The 19918-nt window shown below is 39.3% G+C and overlaps 1 long non-coding RNA gene across 1 annotated transcript in view; it reads right to left on the reverse strand.

Moving 5' to 3' along the window:
• Positions 1 to 2722: 2722 nt before the first annotated feature.
• Positions 2723 to 19918, reverse strand: part of LOC119716139 (uncharacterized) — a 37489-nt gene continuing 20293 nt past the window's right edge. Inside the window, exons 4-6 of the long non-coding RNA XR_005263900.2 lie at positions 13270 to 13628; positions 10388 to 10528; positions 2723 to 4996 (exon numbers count right to left, since the gene is read on the reverse strand). This is a non-coding gene — a long non-coding RNA (uncharacterized lncRNA). The remainder of the gene's footprint in view (positions 4997 to 10387; positions 10529 to 13269; positions 13629 to 19918) is intronic.

The raw sequence follows: 19918 nt of genomic DNA on the forward strand, positions 1-19918 counted from the left end.
TTCACAGATTCACAGAATGGTTGAGGTCAGAAGGGACCTCTGGAGATCATCTGGTCCAATCCCAACGTAACAGAAGTGCTTCCTGATGTTTAGACAGAACCTCTTGTGTTCCAATTTTTGTCCTTTGCCTCTTCTCCTGGCACTGAGCTCCACTGAAAAGGGCATGGCTCCATCTTCTTTGTGTCTTCCCCTAAGATATTTATAGACCTCTTTCCTCTAGAGCCTTACTCTTCTACAATTTGTTGTTTTATGCCTTGTGTCTGCCTGACCACTGTCAGCCTCTTCAGCACCTGAGGTACCTACAGTCTTTTGAAAAAAGTGATCATTCAACATTTTTGGAGCACTGGATGAGACTGTATTTTTATTGTCACTGAGCAGAGGCCTGCTTCTAAGTTTTTGGATACATTTGCAGCAGCTCTGTTTTGGTGTCACGCAAAGCATAAATAAACCAGATGATTTATTGCTTTATTGATGGAAATGGCCAGAGCACTTAGAGAAGGTATCTGCTCTCACAGCTAAGGCTACAGCCCTAACATGTAAGCAGTAAAGCCAGAAAGGAGGAAATGGCACTTTTAAGTGCAGAAATAAAAATAGTAATAGAGAACTGAAGAAGTTGGGGAATTTTAGTAGAAGTTCTGTCATGCTGTGGTCATGAGCACTGGGAGGGGAGTGAAGAACAAAACAAAGAACAAATTATGAAAATGATGTGGATTCAGTAAGCACCGTAAATAACCACCACTGTTCATTGCATCCCTGACTATTGGTCTTTACCCTCCTGCTGCTATCTGGTGACATTTTCTCAGCCTTGCAAAAAGACAAGCATATAGCTCCACCCTGGTGAGTGCTTATGTGCATGACTAATCATAGAATTATAGAATGACTCAGGTTGGAAGGGACCTTAGAGATCATCTAGTTCCAACCTTCTGCCATAGGCAGGGACATCTCCCACCAGACCAGGTTGCCCAGGTCTTTGTCCAACCTGTCCTTGAACACCTCCAGGGATGGGGCATCCACAACCTCTCTGGGCAACCTGTTCCAGTGTCTCACCACTCTCTGAGTGAAGAATTTCCTCCTAACCTCTAATCTAAATCTCCCCTTTTTTAGTTTAGAACGATTCACCCTTGTTCTGTCATTATCTGAGCAAAAAGTTGCACCCCATCTTTTTATAAGCCCCCTTTAAGTACTGAAAAGCTGCAGTAATGTCACCCCAGAGCCTTCTGTTCTTTAGGCTGAACAGCCCCAACTCTCTCAGCCTTTCTTTGTAGAAGAGGTGCTCCAGCCCCGTGATCATCTTTGTAGCCCTCCTCTGGACTCACTCTAACAGGTCCATGTCTTTCTTGTGCTGGGGTCCCCAGACCTGGATGCAGCACTTCAGGTGGGGCCTCATGAGGGCAGAGCAGAGGGGCACAATCACCTCCCTCACCCTGCTGGCCACTCTTCTGCTGATGTAGCCCAGGATGCAGTTGGCCTGGGCTGCAAGCGCTCACTGCTGGATCATGTTGGGCTTTTCATCCACCAGAACTGCCAAGTTCTTCTTTGCAGGGCTGCTCTCAGTGAGTTCTCCCAGTCTGTACTCATGTCTGGGATTGCCCCGACCCAGTTGCAGCACACACTACTGGAAGTGTTCAAGGCCAGGCTGGATGGGTCTTTGAGCAATCTGGTCTAGTGGGAGATGTCCTGGCCCATGGCAGAGGGGTTGGAACTAGATGTGCTTTAAGGTCCCCTCCAACCCAAACCATTCTGTGATTCTATGATTCTGTTTAAAATGTGTGACTGTGAATTTAAACCACATGTTTAAAATTCATTATGAGTTCACTTTACAGTTCTTGTACAAGTAATGCTCTATGATTTAACACTCTATATTATTTTTAGGCTATACTACATGTGTTTACTCTATACCTGGAGCACTGTGAGCTCCGGGGCTCCCAGCATAAGAAGAACATGGACCTATTAGAGTGAGTCCAGAGGAGGGCCACAAGGATGATCAGAGGGCTGGAGAAGACTGTGAAGACAGGCTGAGGGAATTGGGGTTGTTGCCTAGAGAAGGTTGTCCAGGGAAGTTGTGGATGCTCCATTCCTGGAAGTGTTCAAGACCAGCTTGGATGAGGCCCTGGGCAACCTGATCTAGTGGGTGGTGTCCCTGCCCATGGTAGGGTCATTGGAACTAGATGACCTTTAAGATCCCTTCCAACTTAAGGCATTCTGTGATTCGCTGGTGGTATGATTGAGAAGAGAAGGCTCGGGGGGACAGTACCCCTTCCACTACCTAGAGGAGGCCTACAAGAAAGCTGGAGATGGAGTCTTTATCAGGGAGTGTAGTGACAGGGCAAGGGGTAATGGCTTTAAATTATAAAAGTGTATTTAGATTAGATATAAGGAAGAAATTTTTTACTGTGACGGTGGTGAGGTGCTGGCAGAGGTTGCTCAGAGAAGCTGTGGATGCCCCATCTCTGGAGGTGCTCAAGGCCAGGCTGGATGGGGCTTTGGGCAACCTGGGCTGGTGGGAGGGGGGTTGGAATTGGATGGTCTTTAAGGTACCTTCCAAATCAAACCTTTCTATGATTCTGTTTGAAGTCTATACAACTGGTACTATCATTGTGTTTCTTCTTTTCCAGTCAGTGGGAACTTCACCGGACTATGACTGTCATAGCACAGAAGGCATCAGCCGGGGTTTCATGGCAATACACTGTAGCAGTTAACAACGATCACCACTCGATGTCACTATTGTCATTCAGATTTATATTTGAGAAAACTTGGTTAGCTGTGGTTTAATATTGCTGCGAACATAAATGTGACATTGCAGATGATCAGCATTACACATCTTTTTAAACAGCTGTATAAACATGTATAATTTAATATGCTTTATTAAAACACTCTTGGGCATATTATATTTTCTTCTGCATGTTCCTCAAATACTCACAGGACAAACATAATCATATGTTGAGATCTGCATTTGCTATTTTCCATAGAATCCCTTTAAAATATATGAAATCTAATTTAAAATGCCACATGTATTACAAGGTTATGGTTAGATGTTTTTACTTACCAGCATATATTTAGTGATTATCCCTCTAACACACAAACACACTTTAAGAGATCCTACAATATTTTCCTTTTCACAGAGCTATTGCAGGTTTAAGTTTTCATGGACATTTTACAGTGATGGAGAAGAACATGTGAGTTTTTGGGGAGCAGATGGACAAAATTATTATCTTAGAACATTATTTGCCAAAGAAATTTATTAATAACTGTATTTGTACTTTAAAATGTGAAAAGAAATTTTTTTTCCTTCTTTTTTTCCCCTTGTGTAGTATCTACTTTGTATTCATGAAAGGAAAACCAAAGTACATAGGTAGATACACCTTTTACATTATTTGGGTCATATTCTATATTCCGTAACTTCAGACCAGTACAGAGAGCTCAAGTGGGCAAGAAAGGGATTAAAGGGGTGTCTGCAGGTGGAACCCTGCAAACCTAGGGAGCAAGTGCTTGAAAGACAGAGACATTTATGTATGATGTGAAGAATCATGGGCTACAAAGGGTGAAGACATCTGAGACAAAAATACATTTTTCTCAGTCAGGTGTCTCACTCAGTTTGCTCATCCCAGAGCAGAGCAGGCTGAGGGGAGGCCTCACGGTGGCCTGCAGCTCCCTCACGAGGGGAGCGGAGGGGCAGGCGCTGAGCTCTGCTCTCTGGGGACAGTGACAGGACCCGAGGGAACGGCATGGAGCTGGGACAGGGGAGGGTCAGGCTGGGGGTTAGGGAAAGGTTCTGCACCCAGAGGGTGGTCGGGCACTGGGACAGGCTCCCCAGGGCAGCGGTCACAGCACCAAGCTGCCAGAGCTCAAGAAGTGTTTGGACAATGCTTTCAGACATGGTCTGATTTTTGGGTTGTCCTGTGTGTATCCAGGAGTTGGACTCGATTATCCTTGTAGGTCCCTTCCAACTCAACATATTCTATGATTCTGAGACTTTATGATTCTATGATGCTATGGTTTTTATGGCCTCTTCAGAAAATGCATGAAGTCCTGAGGAGTAGTCACCTGTCAGTACAATTTGTTCTCTCTCAGCATAGCTCAGGCTCCTGGGAACCTTATTTAGCTCTGCCCTTCTCCTCCTCTTAGTGCCAAAGCTTGTACGAGAAAGCTTGATCTGCCTTTGCTAAAGAAGACATATCCTGAAGAGTGAGATTTTTTTTTCTTTTTCCTGCATTTTCCATCTTACTTCTTACTGGCAGAACAGCAAAAGAACAGCCGCTGAAGGAAAGGTGTTAAGTACTGTGGCGGTTTCATGAAACACATCTCTTGAAGGACAAGTCTTCCTGATGAGAAACATGGTAAAATTCAATATTCTTCTGCCTCTCCAGATGCCTGGAAAAGAGGAATGCTTTAAATTTAGAAGTCAAATGAGGACCCCTCGAAACTCAGGTAGATCTGAGCCTTGCAGCAGAGAACAAGTGTGTGTGGCTGTGTACTTCATCCATGTAATGAGTCCTATAGACATTGTATAACCACTGTAGTTGTCTTACAGCCGTCTTCCCGTAAGTAGGTATGGAATTGGCAGGACCTTTTCTGCTCCAAACCATTTTACCCAGGATGAACAAAGCAGACTCACGATAAAGATATTGCCCAAGGATCATCACGTGGGTGGGCTGTGATTAGGCAGTCCTGAAATGCTGAATTGTTGTGCTCTTCTACCATCAAACTAATTTAGAATAGCTATTTGTGGGTATCTTCAGCAGACATCTGCCTCTGCCTCTGAAGGCTCATACATCATGTAGATGACAGATCCAGTCCTGGAGCACTGATTTCCGGCAATTCGCTTCCAACAGATGAGCCACTTCTTTTTCATTCCTCACTCTTCCCTCTCTGGCTGGTGAGTCACAGCTCAGACTTGATGTTGCTCGTATGGACAGATCTTGCTTTTATTGAAAAAGCTGTGTTTCTCTTCCCTAATCATATCCCACATGCAGAATTTTCATTAATCACTGCCCTTCTACAAAATGAAAATGAGAGTCACCATGAACCAGCAAGATCTGATAATTCTTATTAATAAGAATTTGTCTCAAGATACTTTTTGACAGCTCTACTTTTAATGCACTTTGCAACCAGGAAAGTGCTGAGTAAGCTTATGGTGACAGTGCCTTAGCTTTGCACACTATTCCACATCTGTCAGCCAGAAGAACATAACTAAGCTACTGACACAATGCTCAGGCAAGCAACTTTTTACAACTAAAGCACTCACGATGATTTATTATGGGGTTATATTTCTTGCTTTGAAACTATATATGCATATAGAAAATCACATTTGAATTATATAATGCTGCTCCAGGTGAACATCAGAATACCCCTTTGGAGTCCAATTTTTAAATGAAATCTCTAATTTTTTTCTTTGCCCTGCAATAAGACAGCAGAACTCCATGAATATTGTGAAAAAGTGGTATTCTGAGTTAAATGATGAATCTGCCATTTTGGAAACCATAAGTCTGACCTGATTTTCAAGATGCTGTTAATAGAAATAAGTGAAAGTTTCCTGCTGTTGATAAAAAATTGCAGTGTGTGGGCACTGCCCATACTACATCATTTTATGAAGTACCAGATTTTCCAGGGGTGCAAAGAGAGTTTGAACATGTCAATGAGTTAGATTCCTCTTTAGCGCGAAGGAAATGCCTCTAGTCATAACATAGACTTTCTTCCAGTGATTTTATAGCATCAAAAACTTTAATGAATTGGCACGAGGCCCACAAAAGTGCTACTTTATGAAATGGTTCTTTTAGGGATCACGTATATGCTAATCCTATAATGAATTCAAGAGTATTTTTAGGAGCTGCTCTCACATGAGCAGTTATTGCCATGACAGCGTGTTCTTAAATATTATAAAATTTTGCAGATTATAAAAAATATTAATGATTTCTTATTATCTCTCCAGCAGCCAAACCGTCTCAGGAGGGTCAATTGAATTTGTGCAGAGGCTAAGCTGGTAAATAGTGTATACCTAGAAACTGCAAGACATGGATTTTCAGTTCAGATCCTGTGGCCTGTAAGCCCTCAGCTTAATTTTTCTGTTTGCAGGCAGAAGGATTTTAAAATAACGTGGATATGTGTATAGAAAGTAATATTTTGGCAAACCATGTTATATAACACACAATACCTATAAACAGAAACATTTGTTCCATGCAATTTAAGAACTGAAAGATTGGGAAAAGTCCTTCCTTCCTTCCTTCCTTCCTTCCTTCCTTCCTTCCTTCCTTCCTTCCTTCCTTCCTTCCTTCCTTCCTTCCTTCCTTCCTTCCTTCCTTCCTTCCTTCCTTCCTTCCTTCCTTCCTTCCTTCCTTCCTTCCTTCCTTCCTTCCTTCCTTCCTTCCTTCCTTCCTTCCTTCCTTCCTTCCTTCCTTCCTTCCTTCCTTCCTTCCTTCCTTCCTTCCTTCCTTTCTTTCTTTCTTTCTTTCTTTCTTTCTTTCTTTCTTTCTTTCTTTCTTTCTTTCTTTCTTTTCTTTCTTTCTTTCTTTCTTTCTTTCTTTCTTTCTTTCTTTCTTTCTTTCTTTCTTTCTTTCTTTCTTTCTTTCTTTCTTTCTTTCTTTCTTTCTTTCTTTCTTTCTTTCTTTCTTTCTTTCTTTCTTTCTTTCTTTCTTTCTTTCTTTCTTTCTTTCCCTTCCTCCCTCCTTCCCTCCTCCCCTCCCTTCCTCCCTATCTTTCTCTCTCTCACCCTCTTTCCCTTTCCTCCCTCCCTCCCTTCTTTCATTTTTTCCCCAGCACTATGGATAAGGAACATAATGCCACTTCTTTCACTCCCAGTGTCAGTCTCCCTGCACCCTGCATCAGCAGAAGAAACAGGCCGAAGCACTGGGGGCCCTGTGCTGATGCAGGTGCCGCGCTGGGCCAATTTTAGTGCAGCAGGGAGCTTAGATCCCTGCACCACGCTCCACTTTTCTGGCACAGCTGTGCTGCAATCCTCTGAGCTCATGCTTATGCATTAACAAAGCAGCTGAGCAAGCAGTCAATATCCCTGTGATGAACCTGTCAGGAGGGGAAGACAGGGCATGCTTCTAGCCTGGCAGGGTTTGGCTGCTGCAGCAAAATGGCAGGGCTGTGAGATGCTTACCTTGCACCAGGCAAGACCCAGCCCATCAATGGCCCCTGCTGCAGCGACACTCCCAACTAAGCCGTGTCTTACTGCAGCCATCTCATGCTGGAGCCAGTTCCTGCCAGTCAGCAAAACTGCATGACCCAAAGTGACACCTCTGATGGAGCACCATCCTGAATTAACGTGTGGCTGTACCCACGGGGGAGAAAGGCTGTGGGGAGGTTTTGTGATGGCCATGAGCTCCGTTGTAAAGTAAATTTTGTAAGTAGCAAGATTTATAAATACAGGTTCATGGATAGATGCATTCCTTTGCTAGCAATATGTATTTCATAGAGATTGCCACATTTTAACGAGGCCAAATATATCCCACTAGAAAAATGATGTGTGATGGACAGGTATTTCTAGCTTTACAGATGAAAAAGTAAATCTTAGTAATTATAGCTTAAAGTTACTGATCATAAAATTTTGGGGTTATATTATAATCAGCATTTTTACATGGCTGTTTTATGACATTTTATTGTATAATCAGAAAGGGAAAAATAATGCAGACATACAAACAGAGGGACACAAACTTGCATTCATATGCTTTCTTCAAAGATAAAGCAATGCCTACACGTAAGCTAAAAATCCTTATGGCTAACTTCTATCAACATTTCACAGAATCAAAGAATCCCAGGGTGGCTGAGGCTGTCAGGGACCTTTGGAGGCCACGTGATGCCACCCCTGCTCAAGCAGGGACACCCAGGGCTGCTTGCTCAGGACAATGTCCAGGCAGCTTCTGAAGGTCCTGGGAGAGGAGACCCCACAGCCTCTGGGCAGCCTGTGCCAGGGCTGTCACCTGCACAGTAAAAAAGCATTTTCTGATATTTTGGACAGAACTTTTCGTGTTCCAATTTGTGCTCATTGCCTACTGCCACTTGGCACCATTGCAAAGAGCCTGGCTCTTGCCCCTTTGCACCCTCCTTTCAGGTATTTATATACATTGATAAGATCCCCCAAAAGCTTCCTCTTCTCCAGGCTAAACAGTCCCAGCTCTCTCAGCCTCTCTTCAGAGGAGAGATGCTCCAGTCCCTTCATCACCTTTGTTTCCCTTTATTGGACTCTCTCCAGTACGTCCAGGTCTCTCTTGTACTGGGTGGCCCAGAACTGGACCCAGTACCCCAGGTGCATCCTTACTGATGCTGAGCAGAGGGGAAGGATCACCTCTCTTGTCTTGAAAGTGATACTTTGCCTCATGCAGCCAAGAATATTATTAGCCTTCTTAGCAGCACATTGCTGCCTGATGTGCATGTTTATACTGTCTCAATCTTTTTGTGAAATACTTTGACCTCTTTTCTACAAATATCTTTTTCTTGAGCTTTATAGTTAAAGTTTTGCATAATAATTCCCATCACAGTGTTCTAATAACAGTCATGTTGATCTCCTCCTTAATATTTCAGATACTAAAATTTATTACCGAGTTTTAATACTGTACAGTAAATTCTTTTATGTTTAGTTGACTGTACTGCATATGCTACATTTTAGCTGCCTTTTATACTTGTTGCTCTGAATCATAGATGCCTTAGGAGATCTGGTCACATACACTTTCATGACTTAATGTACGTTTCAAAGTTCTTGCTTTGGTTTAAATCCAAGTTTGTTTTCAATCATTTTGTAAACATATTTTGCTCATTTGTAGATACAATATCAAACTTCAGTTCATAAGGCTTGTATCCAACTTCCCCTTTTCAAGCTGGAAGTGTTTTGGTCAGATGTATCACAGGATCACTAAAACTGCAACTACAATAAGCAAAAACTAATAAATATCTCTCTCTCACTTCCTCAGTATGTCCTATAGGCTATATTTAAATGAAGCATAAACCCTAAGACACACTCTGAAGGAGGTTATTAATGAACTTGTTAATGCAGAGCTCTGTTTCTTATTGAGGTATTTAGTTGTCACAAAAGAAAATGCAGTTGTATTGTTCTATATGCACACTAACTTGTAGGGAAGAGGATTTATGCTCTGAAAAGTTTTCAGTCCAAATGAACAAGAGGAAGGGCAAGCTGAGGTTGATTTTTGGCTGTGCTAGCTCAGGTTGCCCTGCTGTGAGCTGAAATGATTGCTGAAGAGACAACAGGGCATGCTGCTGCCTAACCTGGCATTAACACGACTAGACAGCATGTTTGCAAACACAGCATCCTTTATCTTAATAGGTCTTTCCAGGCTTCTCAAGCTAACAAACAGGGCTGGGCATCTCACAGTTTCCACCTGTCAAGACAGACGTAGTGTTTGAGATGGAAGATGGAAGCTGTGAGGAGCTGTGACCCTTGTTATGCTTCTGCACACTGGCTGGACACCTAACACCATGTCTTTCTGTAGTGCCTGGCTCAACAGGCAATCCATCAACAATTTACAGCCTTTCAGTTTATGAAAACACCACTCTCCTATAGTAATTACTTTGCACAGCTCCTGCAGCAATTCATTTACAAATCCATATTGTCTCTGTTGTGTTTTTCCTGCATATATTTTTCTATATTTGATTCTAGGAGAAAGTACAACCTAAATTATAACTCTTTCTAATTAAAAACTAATAATAGAGAAAAATGTGTGTATTAGTCATAAGCTCATATTAGATGTACAGGTATGAATTCAGCTGCAGAGAAAAAAAAAATCAAACAAACAAGAACAAACAAACAAACAAAAACCACAACAGTTTATGTAAGGTATTATTGGAAAAGTAAGAAATCAAATCAAAAAAAGTTATGGTAATAGAAGCTGGGCACACTGGGGCCTTTTGCTCTGCTATTATGTGTTTCCACAATATATCACAGTGGAGAAAATGCCGTGTGCGATCAGAGCAGAGGTGTAAGGAATGAAGGCCATGCCACGCTTTCTCTGAAAATGGTATAAGTTCTGCCTGACTGGTAGGCATGCTGTGAAGCTTAATTAAAGTTTGTAAAGCACATCAAAATCCTTGGATAAAAGGCATAGTACTATGAACTTAGAAATGTGTGGTTTCCAGCACTACAGAGTGGATAACTGAAGTAAAAATGCTTTTGCCTTGACATGCTATCCTTGGCTTGGTTAGCATAGTGTATGTGGATTTGTCCACAGGGAGATACTAGGGGCCTGTGATGTTTTGGTTTTATTACGATTTGTGTGGAAGACAATATTATCATCTTTGGTTTTATTACCATTTGTAGTGATACATAAAGTATTGGTGGCATGAAATAGCACAAATACCTTATCTTTGAGTTTAAAATATAATATGTATAATATGTATTTACTCCATTTTTTTTTTTCATATTCTCTTTTCTTACCTTGTTATTGAAATAGATAATCAGGGTTGCTATTCAGAAGGAAGTTCATACTATGCTGCAGAAACTTCTCAGATGTATATTTTCCAGCTCATTTTAAATATTCTTATTTTATTTTTCTGCATATATTTTCAAAAGCCCGTGCTGCAGGGAAGTTGTAGAAAGTACACAGTCATGACTAAAGCCTTGTTTGTTTATGTTTTTATAAACAAATCATACAACTCCAAGTGTAAATAGGTAGTCCCATGTGCATCAATTTGGATGTGAAAATTCTGCATATAACAAAAAGTTTGGTGCGTTCAAGAATCAAGCAGCTGAGTGTTAATATTCTATGACTCATCCCTATGCAAACTTTTAAATGCTCAACCTTGGAAATCATTCTGTTCAGTTAAGCCCATGTTTCATTATTATTTCTGGGGACAAAAACCCGTGTGATTTTAGTTTTTAAGTATTGACAAACTGTATCTCACAATACCTGGCTGCTTCAAACAGCTCAAATAGGGTTTAAACTACTGCAATTAGGAGTCACATGCATCTCTTAAGTAATTTTAGATAAATATTTCCTATATAGCTGTATTTCTATATTGGTAAAAAATAATGTCTCTGAATGCACTAGTTTCACAGAGACAAAATAAAAAAAAATATATTTTTTTGAGCTATTATATCTGATGAATCATGATTTTACAGTCCCTGATTGTGATGGTATGACATAAAAGTAAATTTTTCTTGGTGTCTTATTCATCCAGGAAGCAATTATATAATTGAAATTCATTGTATTCCAAAAAAAAAAAATAAATCTATAAATATTAGGAAAATCAGCTATCATTGCAAAATTCTCTGTAGTTGCCTTTCTTATTTAATTTTGATAATTTTCATGTTTCTATTGAAAGTTGTGTCAAATAATACCTCAGTTAATCTCTACTCAGGAGAGATGCAGGCGTCTAACTGCTGTTCCTTGTAGCCTATGGATAAAATGTAAACTGGTGCCAAGGACTGTGTTTATGTCAAGTGTTTGGACCTGTAAATGCTCTAAGTGGGTGCATAATAGTAATACCTGGTAATATAGGGAAGAGCAAATCTTTCAATTTATTTGTTACTTTGATGACGTTTGACTTAATGCCGTCTGTCCTCTCTAATGTATGGAGAAACACATTTTCAACCAATGTCAATTTTAAACAGGATCTATGTTTTATGTCAGAAATAGCCACTAATTTCTGTACTATTTTTGCCATTGTTTATGCTCTCCTTTTGTAATTCAATCTCCTCATTTCTTCCTGTCCTTACTCTTCAAGCTGTAGCATCTTGTTAAAAATATTAAAGTATAATTTGCATAAAGTATATTTAGTAAATATTATTCACTATTCTGTTTTAAAAAGGCTCATAAATTTCATTGAACTCTTAGCCAGTAATACGGAATCAGTCGTGATATTTCTCCATGGAAAGAGAGTGTGACTCCATGTTTGAAAACCTTTTTTTTTTTTTAATTTAAAAGTTGTTAACTTGAAATATTTTATGTCTTATATTAATCTCTCTGCTCTCCAATCAGATATTTTAAAAAAAAATAAGTCCCAGAAAAGATGTCAAGGTAAATATCCTGAGATACCATTTTTCAACTGACAAATCATATCAACTAGGCACTAAAACTTGATATAAAACAAAGTAAAAAGAGGCAAAGAGGTATAGTTCTTGATAAGCTATGCTTATGGGTTAATTCTTATCTATATCATTTTGGATGATTACTTCACTTGATGGTCTTCAAGTGAAGATCCCTTGCAAATATAAAACAACAACGTAAGAAGATCTTTAATACAATTGAGGAAAGGTCTGGATTTCCAGTCCCAGGTCTTGTTCCATCAGAAGTATATATTTTTATTTTTTTATTTTTATACCTTTATAAAGCTACTCAGATGCATGTATGCAGCATTAAGATGGAAAGTCCCTGTTCTTAGAATGCTTCATTTATAACCTCTAAAATCAGCTGGGATCTACAATGCTGCCAACTTTTATCTAAGTATGGAAGTTTCATTTTAATCACATTATTACTTGTACTGAAATCGGTTATGACCATTAGAGTCAGGAAATTCATTTCTACCTTTTTCTGAAGATTTCCAGTATTGTTATGTTCATCTAATAGTTTCATTCTAGTGAACTTTTCATAAAAGTGTTGGTGTAGCTACTTCTCTGCCTTTGAAGTATTGCTGTATCTTCCTTGGTTCCCTGTTAAATCAGTGCATGCAGAGTCTCCAGTCAAGTGTGACTCAGAGCAGATGCCTCATGAAGTTGCCTTAGGTTAGTTGAAAGAATAATTCTCTTAATTATAAATCTGTTTTCTCCCTAGCCCTTGTTCTGTTAGGAGTTGTCATTCTCAGAAGTAGTATTGCAGTGACAGAACATCAAGTTTCCTAATTAATATAAATCAGAGGTCTATCTAACTACACTCATATATGTCAACTGAGACTGTGATCTCTCATCTTTACTTTCACGCTCTCTTCTTTCTTTTTACTTTAGAATCAATAAATGAACTTGGAAAAAATTCTTCCTCCCTTAGCAAGTGTAGTTTCTGCAAGTCACTGAGACTACTCAAGGTGTAAATCAAAGTCTGTATGACCACCTTTAAAATAATGGCCAAAGATCATAAAAAGCTTCCACAAACTCAAACTGGTATCCACATGTAGATATACATGCCAGGAAAGAAATAGATTAGAGTAGAAAAGAGTATACTGAAGTTACACAAAAAACAATGGACAGCATCGGAGAGCCCATCAATGACAATTCTGGTGCTTCTGATCAAGCTTCTAAGTAAATCTTTTGGTCTCTTATTTTGTACTGTGCCTTAATTTAGCATCTTCCCCAGAGCACTGTTTGTTGCAGTATTTTTGTCTTACCTTTTCAAAATTCCTTAGGATCAATGATACCATTAGTTCTGTACATGTTTTCATTCTTTTATTTTACTGTGTTTTCTTCCCAGTACTTGTCTTCTTGTATTACTTGCCATTTCCAGCATTTGCCATGTTTTACTATCTGTCGCTTGTTAGGCAGCTCACATTTCCAGTATTTGTCATTTTCTTTTGCATTTAATTTCAATATTTGTGACATGTCTTTTCTTCTTCCCATGACTCATAATTCATTTGCTCCCAGTGCTTCTCCAAATGGCTGCAGGATAGATTCATGCATAATGTGGAAGGTTGCAAAGTCCAGAGAAATGGCCCGCTGTTCTTATTAGAGTACATCTTCTTGATTTTAACTGAAAGGCAGAGAGGAACAGAATAATTTAATGCATTATATGATGCAGCTTTCTGGCTTAGACTAACAGTAAATTATTGTCACTGGACAGTATTTCTTGAAACACTTCTCATTTTTTTTCTCAGAAAGACCTGGCAAGGATTTTGTATCTGAATATGTTCAGTAATGATTTTCAGAATACTCATATGTCATTATTCTGCATTGTTAATAAAAGGAAACATTTTAACATATTTTTTCCTTTGTGCACATTGGCAAATTGAGTGCATACAATCAAGTATACAAGATTTTCTGTTTTCTACAGAAAGAAAATGGGGGCTCCTAGTGTATAAATAACACATATTATTATACAGTACATTGCTCCAAAGCTATGTTTTGTGGTGTTTCATATGTGTGACACATCTTACATGCTTAGAATTTAGAGAGAAATCTAATTTGAATGGATCACAAATGGAGAGAATTTACAATGGAAAAGACTATCTGTGTATTTTATAAAAATCCTTAGCTCCTATATAGTGTTTTCTTATCTAAGTCTCTAAATGCTACACAGAAGATGCAAGTAGCACCATTACCATCTTGTAGATGCAAATAGCACTATTACCATCTCGTAGCATTGACAAGTAATTGGCAAGTTCTTCCACTTGAAAATTACTTGTCAATTATTAGAACTTGTCAATCACTTCCAATCATCTGCTCACTGAATGGCTAAATTGTGCTGGCGATTTTTCATTTTTTTCATTGGTGTCTCTTGTTTAACTCTATTTTCTTGTGCTTCTGCTGCAAGCGGGCTGCTCTCACCATCCTCTTTTGTAGACTGATGAAGTACAGATACCAGGAAGGTTTTCCTAATGTCCGAACGTGTGCTTGTTGTGCTACCTCATTTTACAAGATAATCTGATCCAATGTTCTGAACACAGCAGCATGGTACAAGGAAGCCTTTCATTCTTTGTCCAGGATCTGGATGGGCAGGAATGTCAGGGCAATTCATTTGTTCCTTTACAGACCTCAGAGTACAGAGGCAGTAAACCAACCAGCTAGAAAATATAAACAAATGTTTACAGTCTCATTTTTTCAGCTGTTCCCTTCAAACATTTTTCATCTCCAGTATTTATATCTTTCATCTAAAGCCAGGTAGCAGCACTGGATTCTCTTTGCAACTTCTCAAGCACCCGCTCAGTACTCAAAAGGTAAAGGACAAGGACTTAGCAAAGAGCAGGAGGACATAAACATCCCCAGTGCTGTTAAGGACCCAGTTTTCTGGAAGAGGTCAATAGCTGACTGTGCACCATGCAAAGTGAACAGGATAAGGGGTTTCGGATGCTCCATGGTGATCCGTGCAGGGTTTTGGTTTCTTAGCTTACTGCCCTGTTAGTCTCACCATGTTTGTGTTTTGTCTCAAAGCTGCAGAGGGGGGAATGTCTGACAGCTCCAGGCATCAGCCTACTGCTCCCTCTGCCAGCACTGCTGCTTCCCTTACTCCAGAAGAACCCCCTGCATTCTTGAATACATCCCTCCAGTGTAGTCTTTTCCCTTCTTTATATTCACTCTGGAATAGAAAACAAGTAAGAATCCACTCTCTGTGTCTCAGGTGATTTGGTTTCTTCCTGTTTTACTCTCTTCTCTTGAAGCATTTATTCTTACATCAAAAAAACATGAGCAAAGCTGCCGTCTTTGGGATGATACATGCTTGAACTTTGGAATATCTGCTTTTTTTCTGCTCTCATACTTAGGAAAAAAAATCACAAAAACCAAACCAACCAACCAACCAACAACAAGAAAACAAACCCCAAAACTAAACCTTCAGGCTGCAAGACCTCATATATAGCACAATGTTCATATTAGCTTTTACTTGATTTTCAGAAAAATTTCTAAATACCAGTAGATGTCACTGCAGTCAAAACAAAGTTCCTAGGGGATTTTTCACTGTGAATAAAATTGCTTTCCTAAGATAAACCATGATAAACCATTATTATTTCTCATACTACTCCCAATTTTTTAATTTGGCAGATTAAATCCCCGAGAGGACAAAATATGCCTCAGGAAGAAATTCAGGATTAAAGTGTAGGTTTTTAACTCATTCTGAAAGTCAAGTGGTTAGAAATTTCTCAGCAAAATGTGTTTTCTCTGGAAAAAATAAACCGATTCACTGAAATAATTTTTTTGAAGCATGATGGCTCTAATGATTTTTTTTTCTTTTTCTGTATATAAAACCCTAATTCCTCCAGTATACTGTAGAGTTTATCTTCAACATTAGGAAAAGAGATCCAAGGCCAAAACAATTCAAACTCCTGTGATTAGAGGATGTGTTTGAAATACTGAGGACTGAGTGATCTGGATGATTCTTCCTTGTTTTATAAACAGTACTTGAACTGATCTCATGGAACAGGAGAAGCCTCAGCAGTACAGATGAGGTGAAAGAGTATCTTTCTCTTTCAATGCAGACTGTGATACTTTTAGGAAGAAGAACACTTTATGGAAAAGGGTAATATCATAGTTAAGACTGAAAGCTATATATTTAGGTTCTCTTTGCAGTGCTGCCAATGACTTTTTATTTGATATTGAGAACTTATTACCTCCATACTGCATTTTTCTCATCTTTAGAATGGGGATAATATTACCTCCCTACCTCAAAGGAATGTGACAAAGATGAATTTATTAGCTATTTTAAAGGAACATGAGATCTCAGAGGACCATATAAGTGCAAGACACTGCTGATTCTCCCACTCCCATGTTATAGAAAGACTTCAGTTAAGCAAAGTCTCAGGGAAAAAATATTTCCCATTTCCCACTGTGAATTTTTGTGCAGTTTTGAGTTTTTGATTCTTCTTTTTTTTTTTTTTTTTTTTTTTTTTTAGGGTGTGCATGCATAGTATACTTTGAAATTGCATTAGGACATTTCAAAGTTTTTAGTAAAACAAGACAGACCTATCTATCCCATAATAAGTAACATCTCAGGAACAGGCACACTTGAGATCAAAATCTCTTTTGAAGGATCTGGTCTGTCCGAATATGCCAAAGGATTTGAGCTTCTCTCTTTTTTTTTCTGTCTACATTTAACTTTATGTGTTTACCTTTCTCAAACAGACATTTGACTGGACTTATCTATCACTAGAGTGGTAGATTTATTCAAATGCCTAAATCATGCTGTTGAGTAAATCTCTGTTTCTGTCAGTCATTCCTATCGGGAATATTCCACTTCACATAGATAACTACGTATCTACTTGGAAACAGTGTAAGGGAAGGTGACTTAATAGTCCAGAGAGCAGAAAACTTGCAGGGTATATGAGAGCATGAGGTTCAGATCCACGGGATGAACTAAGTAAAGCAAGAACATCATGGTTGGGTTCTTACTCCCATATGGCTGCCTGAAAATCTTTTAAGGCCAGTGAACATCTGTCTTCCATCTGAGTTTGACCAGAAAATCTTGTCCTTTAAAAGTAATGAGTGGTACTTTTCTACTTTGACACATCAACAGTTTCTGACAATTATTTCATCACAAAATTGTCTGCCAGTTTTTCTTAAACAAACTTAATCTGTAACAAAAAAAAGGTCAGTGGTAGAACACATAGGGACTGCTTTGCTAAACAAAAATGAACATTTGTTTAACTAATTCTCTCTGTTGCCCAGTATCGTCTAGGTTAGAAGTCCCTGGTATGTGGTTGGGAGTTGTCATGGAATTCTATTAAACATTAAAAACGATGAATGCATTATTTTTGTTTGACTGCATTTTTGTGATCTGCAGGCACTTTCCTCCAGGGACCTGTTTTTCAGTTAGAGGATATGAACCATACCCATTGCAGCAGAGAAAATGCTGAGTGAACAGGGATATATTCCATGGACAGCAATGTGGCTTTTGCTGGCAGTACTTTTTTGTGTTACGTGCCTCACGTCATAGTGGTGCAAAACTATGGACACAGAGGAAAGAAAAGCATTAGGCAGACCAACATGAAACATAGAGTAACCGTGGGATTCACACAAGTGAATATTTGATTCTTAAACTTAAGTCATATTTATATTGGCTATGAAATTAGACTGTTGCTAGAATTAAGCTAGAGGAAAAAGTACAATACAAAACACACCTAGTCATGGGAAAAGTGAAAAAAGATGTTACTGCAGAAGGCAGTAGATGTAATAACAGATACTGTGCATAAGGTCAGATGCTGCAGCAGCAGCTGTCAAAGTGTTGGTGTTGGAAGGCGTCGGAAAAGCACTGGAACTACAGAAACCGTAGTTGGCTCTGCACCATCTCCTGTCTTCTCAGCAGAAGGAACGCCTGCTCCTGCCAATACAGAATAGGTCCTACAGTGGTTCTAAGACAAAACAGCATCATGAATTCACATCATGAATTCCAATGAAAGTCACTTAAAAATCCAACTCAAAGCAAATGAGTGAACAGTTTTCCTGGAGGCTATTCTACGATTGCTTGAAGTCACCAAAAAGATTTTCACAGAGTTTAGCAGTGCTGAATAAGGCCCTTAGCAGAAAGGAAGATATGATTCTGTTTTATGGGCTTCAATAAAATTGCAGCCAAAGAGATACAGTAGCTAGTGGGTTATAATAGCTTAATAATGGTGTCTTACTTTGCAGTTGGAGAAGGTTGTGAATGCAGTCTCTCAGATGTGATTGCCCTAAAGATACAGCTGGGTGGACACTATAAATGCACATATGTACCCTATTGTTTTAGTTTAGATCAGGTGCATGTTTGTGAATTTCCCTATTGTCCTCAGACTGTGGAATAGTCTTGGAACATGCAGGCTGTTTTCTTTTTTGTGTAAATAAACTAGTAAAAATGCTGCAGGATGTTACCTAATACACTCTAAAAGCTAATGGGCAGTGAACAGGCAGGATCAGACTATATCTAGTTTTCATTAAAACCTTTAAACTGGATATGTACATCACATCCTTGTCACCAACTCTTCTAACTTACAAATTTTCTCGTTTTGAAACACATTGTTCTCTTAGGTAGATGTAGCTTAAATTACTTAAATTCAGTTATTTTTCTTAGCTCCTGAAGATACTTGCAAAAGAGATCTGAACATCTGTGCATGCATCAAGGCCTGTGAGAAGGCAGCTTTCATTAGAACCTACCTTTCCCTTTGTATTTTGCATCTGTCTTTATTTGCGGCATGTGGAAGCAAACATTCCTTATCATCTCTTATTTTTCTCTGTACCTATTTGTGTTGGAACAAATGTAAACCCTCTATAATTCTATTAGAATGAGCAGAGGCAGATGCTGCTGCAGCCTAGATGACGGTGTTTGCTGTCATGTCATTTCCATGCATTACACAAGTACATCCTACCACTTCCCTCATTGTCTGGTGAGTATTGCTTTTGCCATTGTGAGATTCATTCATTAAAAAACAATGCTAATGAGTAACACCTACTAACTTCAGTGATTCATCATCCATTGCCTTCTGTAAGTCTGCCTTCCAGAAACCAGCCATTCATTCCCTTGGGCTGATTCATGGAACCATCAACTGGCAAAGCAGTAAGGCTAGGGACATAGGTCTGAAGAAAGCGGTAACCTGAAGGGCAAGATGAAAGTAGGGGACCCCTGTGGCACTTGAGAAGACTTGTGAGTTGATATCTGTCTAAGCAGGCTTCTTGGTGCTCTGACAAATGGGATCAGAAATTTCCAAAGACAAAAGAAATTGCTCATGTATGGTGGCTAATGTGGTTCTAAAGGAGACAATTAATTCAAACTGTTAACTTAAGGAAACAAATTTTATATGTTTCAAAGATTTTCTTCAGATTTACATTTGGTCCATCTTTTGTTTTAACACTGTGCTGTCTGATTATGAAACACAGATTTTTTTTCCTTGCCCTAACTTCCAAGTTCAAGCTATAAAACCATATCTTAACCAAAATATAGGGAAGTCAGATCTTTCTATTGACTTCTGTTGGTATAGGAAGAACAATATGAGCCATACCGTGGCCATTCTGTTAGCTATGTTGTTGGTAGTTATCCTTTTGAGTGGTCTATGGTGGTTTTACCCATCTGGGCAGCTGAGCTCCACCACAACCACTCTCTCACTCCTTCTCCTCAAAGGAAAAGGTGAAGAAAACACAATGGAAAAGGCTCAACAGTTGAGATAAGGACAGGGAGATCACTCATCAATTATCATCACAGGCAGCATAGACTCAGCATAGGGAGATTAATATAATTTATTGCCTGTCACTAGCAGACTAGAACAGTGAGAAATGAGAAGCAAACTAAAAACACCTTTCCCCCATCCACCCTTTTCCACCTCCTCCCCCCCAGTGGTGCAGGGGAACTGGGGAATGGGGGCTGTG

The sequence above is a fragment of the Anas platyrhynchos genome, chromosome 2 (genome assembly GCF_047663525.1).
Source record: "Anas platyrhynchos isolate ZD024472 breed Pekin duck chromosome 2, IASCAAS_PekinDuck_T2T, whole genome shotgun sequence".
Classification (NCBI taxonomy): Eukaryota; Metazoa; Chordata; class Aves; order Anseriformes; family Anatidae; genus Anas; species Anas platyrhynchos.